This window comes from Symphalangus syndactylus, chromosome 3 (genome assembly GCF_028878055.3).
Source record: "Symphalangus syndactylus isolate Jambi chromosome 3, NHGRI_mSymSyn1-v2.1_pri, whole genome shotgun sequence".
Lineage (NCBI taxonomy): Eukaryota > Metazoa > Chordata > Mammalia > Primates > Hylobatidae > Symphalangus > Symphalangus syndactylus.
The window spans coordinates 99,950,946-99,960,113 of NC_072425.2; the positions used below are offsets into that span (position 1 = coordinate 99,950,946).

General features: G+C 38.6%; 1 long non-coding RNA gene across 1 annotated transcript in view; it reads right to left on the reverse strand.

Moving 5' to 3' along the window:
• The window catches only part of LOC134736246 (uncharacterized), a 31,801-nt gene extending 23,860 nt beyond the window's left edge, over positions 1 to 7,941 (reverse strand). The window contains exons 1-2 of the long non-coding RNA XR_010120143.1: positions 7,726 to 7,941; positions 7,465 to 7,603 (exon numbers count right to left, since the gene is read on the reverse strand). This is a non-coding gene — a long non-coding RNA (uncharacterized lncRNA). The remainder of the gene's footprint in view (positions 1 to 7,464; positions 7,604 to 7,725) is intronic.
• Positions 7,942 to 9,168: the final 1,227 nt, after the last annotated feature.

Below are 9,168 nucleotides of genomic sequence, written 5' to 3' on the forward strand. Positions count from 1 at the left end.
AATTGATCCCTTTACCATTATGTAATGGCCTTGTTTGTCTCTTTTGATCTTTGTTGGTTTAAAGTCTGTTTTATCAGAGACTAGGATTGCAACCCCTGCCTTTTTTTGTTGTCCATTTGCTTGGTAGATCTTCCTCCATCCCTTTATTTTGAGTCTATGTGTGTCTCTGCATGTGAGATGGGTTTCCTGAATACAGCACACTGATGGGTCTTGACTCTTTATCCAATTTGCCAGTCTTAATTGGAGCATTTAGCCCATTTACATTTAAAGTTAATATTGTTATGTGTGAATTTTGTCCTGTCATTATGATGTTAGCTGGTTATTTTGCTCGTTAGTTGATGCAGTTTCTTCCTAGCCTTGATGGTCTTTACATTTTGGCATGTTTTTGCAGTGGCTGGTACCAGTTTTTCTTTCCATGTTTAGTGCTTCTTTCAGGAGCTCTTTTAGGGCAGGCCTGGTGGTGACAAAATCTCTCAGCATTTTCTTGTCTGTAAAGTATTTTATTTCTCCTTCACTTATGAAGCTTAGTTTGGCTGGATATGAAATTCTGGGTTGAAAATTCTTTTCTTTAAGAATGTTGAATATTGGCCCCCACTCTCTTCTGGCTTATAGAGTTTCTGCCAAGAGATCCACTGTTAGTCTGATGGGCTTCCCTTTGTGGGTAACCCGACCTTTCTCTCTGGCTGCCCATAACATTTTTTCCTTCATTTCGTCTTTGGTGAATCTGACAATTATATGTCTTGGAGTTGCTCTTCTCGAGGAGTATCTTTGTTGCATTCTCTGTATTTCCTGAATCTGAATGTTGGCCTGCCTTGCTAGATTGGGGAAATTCTCCTGGATAATATCCTGCGGAGTGTTTTCCAACTTGGTTCCATTCTCCCCGTCACTTTCAGGTACACCAATCAGACGCAGATTTGGTCTTTTCACATAGTCCCATATTTCTTGGAGGCTTTGTTCATTTCTTTTTATTCTTTTTTCTCTAAACTTCCCTTCTCGTTTCATTTCATTCATTTGACCTTCCATCGCTGATACCTTTTCTTCCAGTTGATCGCATCAGCTCCTGAGGCTTCTGCATTCTTCATGTAGTTCTCGATCCTTGGCTTTCAGCTCCATCAGCTCCTTTAAGGACTTCTCTGATTAGTTATTCTAGTTATCCATTCATCTAATTTTTTTTCAAAGTTTTTAACTTCTTTGCCATTGGTTTGAATTTCCTCCTGTAGCTTGGAGTAGTTTGATCGTCTGAAAACTTCTTCTCTCAACTCATCAAAGTCATTCTGTATCCAGCTTTGTTCTGTTTCTGGTGAGGAGCTGTGTTCCTTTGGAGGAGGAGAGGTGCTCTGCTTTTTAGAGTTTCCAGTTTTTCTGCTCTGTTTTTTCCCCATCTTTGTGGTTTTATCTTCTTTTGGTCTTTGATGATGGTGATGTACAGATGGGTTTTTGTGCGGATGTCCTTTCTGTTTGTTGGTTTTCCTTCTACCAGACAGGACCCTCAGCTTTAGGTCTGTTGGAGTTTGCTAGAGGTCCACTCCAGACTCTGTTTGCCTGGGTATCAGCAGCGGTGGCTGCAGAACAGCGGTGGCTGTAGAACAGCAGATATTGGTGACCTGCAAATGCTGCTGCCTGATCGTTCCTCTGGAAGTTTTGTCTCAGAGGAGTACCCGGCCGTGTGAGGTGTCAGTCTGTCCCTACTGGGGGGTGCCTCCCAATTAGGCTGCTCAGGGGTCAGGGATGCACTTGAGGAGGCAGTCTGCCTGTTCTCAGATCTCAAGCTATGTGCTGGGAGAACCACTACTCTCTTCAAAGCTGTCAGACAGGGACATTTAAGTCTGCAGAGGTTACTACTGTCTTTTTGTTTGTCTGTGCCCTGCCCCCAGAGGTGGAGCCTGCAGAGTCAGGCAGGCTTCCTTGAGCTGTGGTGGGCTCCATCCAGTTCGAGCTTCCTGGCTGCTTTGTTTACTGAATCAAGCCTGGGCAATGGCAGGCGCCCCTCCTCCAGCCTCGCTGCCGCCTTGCAGTTTGATCTCAGACTGCTGTGCTAGCAATCAATGAGACTCTGTGGGCATAGGACCCTCCAAGCCAGATGCAGGATATAATCTCCTGGTGTACTGTTTTTTAAGCCCATTGGAAAAGCGCAGGATAAGGGTGGGAGCGACCCAATTTTCCAGGTGCCGTCTGTCACCCCTTTCTTTGACTAGTAAAGGGAACTCCCTGACCCCTTGCACTTCCCGAGTGAGGCAATGCCTCGCCCTGTTTCGGCTCACGCATGGTGTGCTGCACCCACTGTCCTGCACCCACTGTCTGGCAGTCCCTAGTGAGATGAACCCGGTACCTCAGATTGAAATGCAGAAATCACCCATCTTCTGCGTCACTCGCGCTGGGAACTGTAGACCGGAGCTGTTCCTATTCGGCCATCTTGGCTCCATGCCTTCGAAATGAATAACAGTTGCCTACCCTGCCATTACTGTTCAGGTGGTACCCATGGAAAGCTCTGGAATAAATTTAGCTTGAACTAGTTACACCCTGAGAAACTTCCAGTTTTATTTTCCACAGAACCTAGTGAAGCTGTCTGGTGGAAGTTCACTCCTTTGCTCTTTCATGAAATCAGCGAGAAGAGAAATGACATCAGTTTACCTCTGCTTAACATTTTTCTGTATAATTGGGTACCCCTCATAGGAATTCTAAGTCCCTATCCTGTACCCCTAAATTAGACTTGATTTTTAAGGTTCTACAATTTCTTGACCTTTACTGTTTCCATTCTAAATCCATTAGCTTAAGGCCCGTGCAATTATATAATGAAATGTTGGTTTGGCAAGAATAAAAATGGATAATCTGCATCTTCTTTTCTTTTGTAGATTTTAAAAAAATCTCATGGACACTGGCTTTTACAAAACTTTTTTTGACAGTGGTGGAGAAGGAGTTTTGGTTCAGAATTTAAGCTATAGATTATAGAGTAGACAAATGCTAATTACTAAGTTTATTTTCTAGGTTTACTCAGGATAAGATTGAATTCAAATTTCAGTGAACTCTTTGTTTTGGAGGTCTGCAAACAAGGGTCCACAGACCAAATCCAACTCATTGTATCACCTGCAAGCTGAGAATGGCTGAAAAAATTCAAAAGAATAATAATACTTTGTGGCACATAAAAATTATGCAAAGTACAAATATCAGTGCCCATAAATAAAGTTTTATTGGAACAGCAATGCTCATTCATTTACATCTTTGGCTGCTTTTAAGCTACTGATATAACAGAAGAATTAAGTAGTTGGGAAAGAAACAGTATAGACCACAAAGCCTAAAATATTTCCTGACTCTTTACAGAAAAAGTTATATATATAACATAGATATTATATAATATATAGTGTATAGTTATATATATATATATGTTATGTAAATATAACAGAGTTTACAACTGTTATAACACACACGCACACACACACACTTATGTAAATATAACAGAGTTTACAACTGTTATATATAACACACGCACACACACACACACACACACACACATATATATATAAAACAGAGTTTACAACTTTTGAATACATATAACTATGTTATGTATATATAACGGACTGTTTTACCTCAGTGGTACTTGAACGTTTTTCTAACATTATTTCTTCTTTTCCATGCTTCATCCCTACTCCAAATAGAAATGTAATGACTGAGAAGGACTTTTATCTTCAAGGTTCAGAAACTCTGTCAGATGAGCAATTTCTCTGGACTACTAAACAAATGATTGAACGATTATTACAAAATTTCAAGGTAAAAGAACACTGAGAAATGTGTTCCATTTTTCTGTCGCTTGTCAGAGTGTTTTTCCTTCAGCTGGGCATTGTCCAGTACATGCAGTTGTAGACCAAGACTGATCCCTTCCCATCTGGCTGTAGGGCCCTCCCTCACTTTCACTAAGGTTTTTCCACTTGCTATTATTTTTTTCTAAGAAAAAATTCAATTCCAAATTATACTTACCCTTAATGGCAAACACCATTCTCTATCATCATCAAAGACAGTTAATAAAAATGGACATCATAGTGACTCAGGCAGGAATGCTAACTCCCCACTCATCCTGTCCTAAGACATTTTTCTCTATTCCTATTAGAGAAAAGCATTTCCCTCCCCAGACCTTTCTGCACCAGCCAGAAAGCAGTAACTGTTTTTGCTGGTGAGTTTAGAGGAGAACCTATATGTGTGGGCCTCAGCCTTTTGGATTCCCTGTCCACAAAGCCCACCTAGTTTATCTAGTCTGCCATCACGCACTTTACTTGAGTGGTTTCTATTGCTCTTGTAAACAATGCATAAAGTTGTCCAGGGGTGAAATTTTGGGGAGCTTGATTTAACCGTGGCATGTCAGCCACATTTATGCTTAGTAAAAATGATACTCTGATCTCCATTATTCTATCTCAGGTATTATATTTTCAGTTTGGTTTCAACCTTGGGAGGGGTAAAATGGGTATTGGTAATTTTCTTCCCAGTCCCCAGAAACACATACATAAATATTTACTTATCACCTTATACTGTTTTACACTCAGAAATCCACTGTCAAATATCATTTTCTACAGGAATCTTGAATTTCAAATGAATTTAATATCAAGTGTTGAAGATATAAAAGAGCTTCTAATGCATTGAACGTCCCCTCCTCCAATTTCCTCTGTACTAGAAGAGTATTATGTATCAAGAAAAGTCAATTAAGAAAAAGAAACTCATTGAAGATTCACTAGATGCAAGGCATCATGCTAGAAAATGCAGTAAACTAAAAACAAAAAATAAAATGAAACCAAAAACTAAAGCTATGATACAAGACAATATAATAAGTGTCACAGTAAATAATAAGGTAGAATGCTATAGCATTTCAGAGGATAGTGAGGTTAGCCAAATCAGAATAGGTTTTATGTGTTGACTACTCAGATATATTGAACTAAAATATTTTAATGGGAAGAGAATGCAGGGTGGGAAATTCTGAAAATGAAGAGCTGTATTGTAGAAAGAAGAATACACTTGAAAATGTCTTCTCATATCTGTTCTTATTGACAATCACAAATATTTTAGCTATGAAGTCTGGGCTTTTCAACGGAGTACACTCTTCTTTATTTTCTTTCCCCTACTTTTTTAAAGTCAGGGTCTCACTCTGTTTGCCAGGTTGGAATGTAGTAGTGCAATCATGGCTCACTCACTGTGGCCTTAACTTCCTTGGCTCAAGTGATCCTCCCACCTCAGCCTCTTAAGTAGCTGGGATCACAGGCACCCTACACCATGACCAGCTCATTTAAAAAAATTGTAGAGAATGGGTCTGTCTAGTTTGTCCAGCTACTCTTAAAACTCCTGGGCTCAAGTGATTCTCTCACTCGGCCTCTTAATATGATGGGATCACAGTCATGAGCCCCTGTGCCCAGCCTGCTTCCTTATTCTTTATTCCTGTTTCCCTGAACAGTTTTCTATATAGTGGGAAGTCATGTAGGATCATTTCCTTATTCCATCTGTCCTTCAGGATTGCCAAATTTGGCACAGATTAAGAGACTGTGATAGTGCCTGTCCCAGTGATAGGACGTGATGATGGTCATAAACAGGATATTTCACTGAGGGAGAAAAATTGAGCTACCAAACTGGATAATTAAGGGAAACTGCTGAAGCATTATCCTATAAAGTTCAGCAATTTTTTTTTGCAGTTGGCTTGGCCTTATTAAATTGAAAATTGATGGAAACGAATGACTCTTAAAGCCCTCCCTACAATCAGTGTGAGAAGCAATGGAAATCCAGGGTTTGCTGCCCTTTGGACTGGGAAAGATGGAATTCCCTGGTTCCTTGTCTTGTGTTTCGTTTCACTTCCCACATTGCAAGGAGGGTCATCCTGTTTTCTAAAGTAAGAGGCAGGTCAGTTAATCTTCTTTATGGTACACTGCAGGAGAGGCAAACCTCTTTTTTAACACGTAATTTGATACTACATAACTGACAGTCCCTCAGTATTCCTTTGGGGCTCTGACTCTTCAGAGGAACAGCCCACTAAATGCGAGCCAGTGTCAGATATTAACACTGAATTAAAACTGAAGGTAAAAATGGGGACACTGGCATATTCCCGTCCATGAGCTTGACAGGAAATTTATTTTGCTGTAGCTGAAAAGTAATTAACCTCCACTGTGAGAGAATTCTATTGCTAGTAGCTATTCTGCCATGCAAAGTGCACTACATGGAAATGTTACAGGCTGTCAAGCAGAAACAGCAGATTTGTCTGCATTTTAAACTGAATTTCCATTACCCTATTCTCTTCTCTTCTGTATCTCTCCTTCCACACCACCTTCTCTCTTGTTTTCACTGAAGCTGGAAATTGAGACACATATGAAACTTGAAAAAAGGTTTAAATCAAAAGAGTGCTTATAAGGATTTTGTAAGATGTATTCTTTTTTTCTAGTATTTGGAATTTTTAAACAAATAATGTCCTTTGGTGTGCTGGAAAAAATGCAGCATTATGCAAAGATACTCAACCATGAATAATTTTATTATGATCATAGCAAAGAAAATCATAATTCACTGAATTCTATTCATGTTTTCATCTTCAATGTTATATATACAGACATGCACATATACGTATATACATAATCTTTATAAGGAATACGTTTGAGGAAATCTACATATTGTCATTTCTGCTGTAATGCTTGTTTTGAAAACACAAATTTGTTCCAAAGAAATTGATATATTAAGGAAAAATTTGAGCATAATGCAGATTTCATGTGTGATTATGCCTGATTTTGTCAGCAAGAAACACCAAGAGAAGGCAGAAAGCTGCACATGGCTGGGATAAGCCCAGTAGGAATACACAAAATGCACACAGGCACACAGTCAACTATCTCTCAGCTACCTCAGTTCATCACACATGTTATGAGCCACAAACACCCACATCTGGTGTTAGAACTTTCCTTCCAATTTCAGATAATCCCCTTCCATGACTCCACAATAACTCACATGTCACAACCCTTCCAAGAGCAGCCTCACCTCATTTTTAAGGTAAAGCTGCATATTTATTGAAGTATTTATGCATTCCTTAAGCATTTAACTGTGCTACTATCTTCATTATATTACTACCAGTCTTTCATGTGTCACTAATGAAATTTCTGAGTGTTGTACTCTTAACTTCTTTTCTCCCCTAAGCCCTTTGTTTTTTATTGCGTAATTTGGCATAGAGACACATATGCTGTATTATAGCAGAACTGACTACACTTCTCTTTTCCTTTTATTATTATGATTAATGTATGTGACTCTTGTTTCATCAATAATGAATGTTTCTGAGTTTGCTATGCATTTGTCACATAGGTACAACAATAGAGTAACCAATCATACTTTATTACACTAGGAGAAAAAGAAGATCTCTTCTCCTAGAAGGCAATTGCTAAGGAGAGGAAAACATAATTTTCAGTATTATTACTGATTTTCTGAAATAATAACAGTGGTCACCATTCACAGACAGCTTACCTTGAATTGGCACAGTGCCGTGTCCTTCTTTGTGGATTCCCACACCAACATGGGCAATAGGGTAGGATTATCTTCTGTGTCTTACAAATGAGGAAACCAAGGCTAGAGAGCCCAAATAGCTTGTCCAGTGTTTACTGAGCTATTCAGAATAGAACAGAAAATTTAGAAGAAGAATTCCGAAGTGAAAACTCAATTCTGCTATCTCTAACATCTTTCTTATTGGCTTCAAATATATCCAAGGCTATTAGAATTTGTACTTACACATTATTGGTTTTAGTCTCTTTATTTATAAAACGAGAAAATGTAGGCTCAGGGGATCCATGCACCTTATCCTAGCTCCTCTGGTCAGAACTAGAATTTAGAACCCAGATCATCTACTCAAAGTTCGTTTCTCCTAGCCTGTTGCATTGTGTTTTTAAATGTCAGGGTGAAAAGATAATGAACTCCTGAGACGACGTTTGGTCTCATACCTACTATATGAGAATTCAGCTAATGAATTGTTTTCTTCCATTCTTAAGTAAAATAATCTACATATGTGTGAACTCCCTAAAATAAGGAGTGGAATGAGGAGCAACTATGTCACATTTGTGCATTTCCAGAAAAAGAAATAACAAAAGCCAGTTCCATATTTTTTCTTGGAACAACATCTAGATGTGGGGTATTTTATGGTAATTACTATTTATAACCTACTATTCTGGGAATTGAACTTTACAAACGTGAAAGCCAACTTGTAAATTTTTTCTGACAGAGAATGACACTGAGCACCAGAAAGCAGAAAGTGTTGTACATTCTCTCTGGGATCTGTCACTGTTCATGATTATTAAAGAAGGCAGATGGGATAAACAAATTTCTGTTATTTGACCGTCACAGGGAAGTTGAGATGCAAAGCAAAATCACCCTTTTTTTTTTTGATCCTGAAATACCTAACTGGGCTGTCTGTTTTCATTCTAGGAAAATGCCATGAACTGGTTGTGGTAGTGGTGGTTCAGTCTATTTTAGATACTAAAAAAGGAAAGCCTTCACTGAAAATTACAGAGGATGTAAGTTTTGAGAATTACAGACTAATGGCTCCCTTCTTCTCCCCAGTTGCCCACCAGCCATGTGTGTGAATGACAGCTATGGATTAGCAGCATGCTTCCCTCCTTCTCAGGAAGAGATGGCTGATGGCATGTTGCATGTACGAAATGACTTTGGTTTAATGGTGGGCTATGGGGTATTGGGATTTCTTTCTTTCTTCCATTAAAGAAAGCAGCACTTTAAAGTGACAGGAAGCTCTAGGATTCAAGATTACTATTATTAATGATAAATGTCTAAATACTTTAGTAATAGAGGTTTAGAATTTATAATACATTTGGGAAAGATTTCTACTTCTCTTTCTTTAAAGAAGTTTTTGAGAAAGATTAATTAAAGTTTATAATCTACTATTGTGGAACTATTTAGAAGCCTTTTATTCTGCTTTAACAAATTCTTTTGTGTGAGAAAGAGTGAGGTGGAGAGAGAGAGAGAGAGAGATGAATTGAATTGTAATTGATCAATTTAGTTGTCTCATGATTTAACACTCAATCTACTCCCCGCCCGGGTTACAATCTGTAAAGTTTTTGCCAAGAGTTTAGTTCAAGGGCATATGGAATAAATAAAAAGTGGACTAGGATTCAAAAAAACTCTCATCAAAATAAGAATTTTTACCTATAGAATGAACTATTG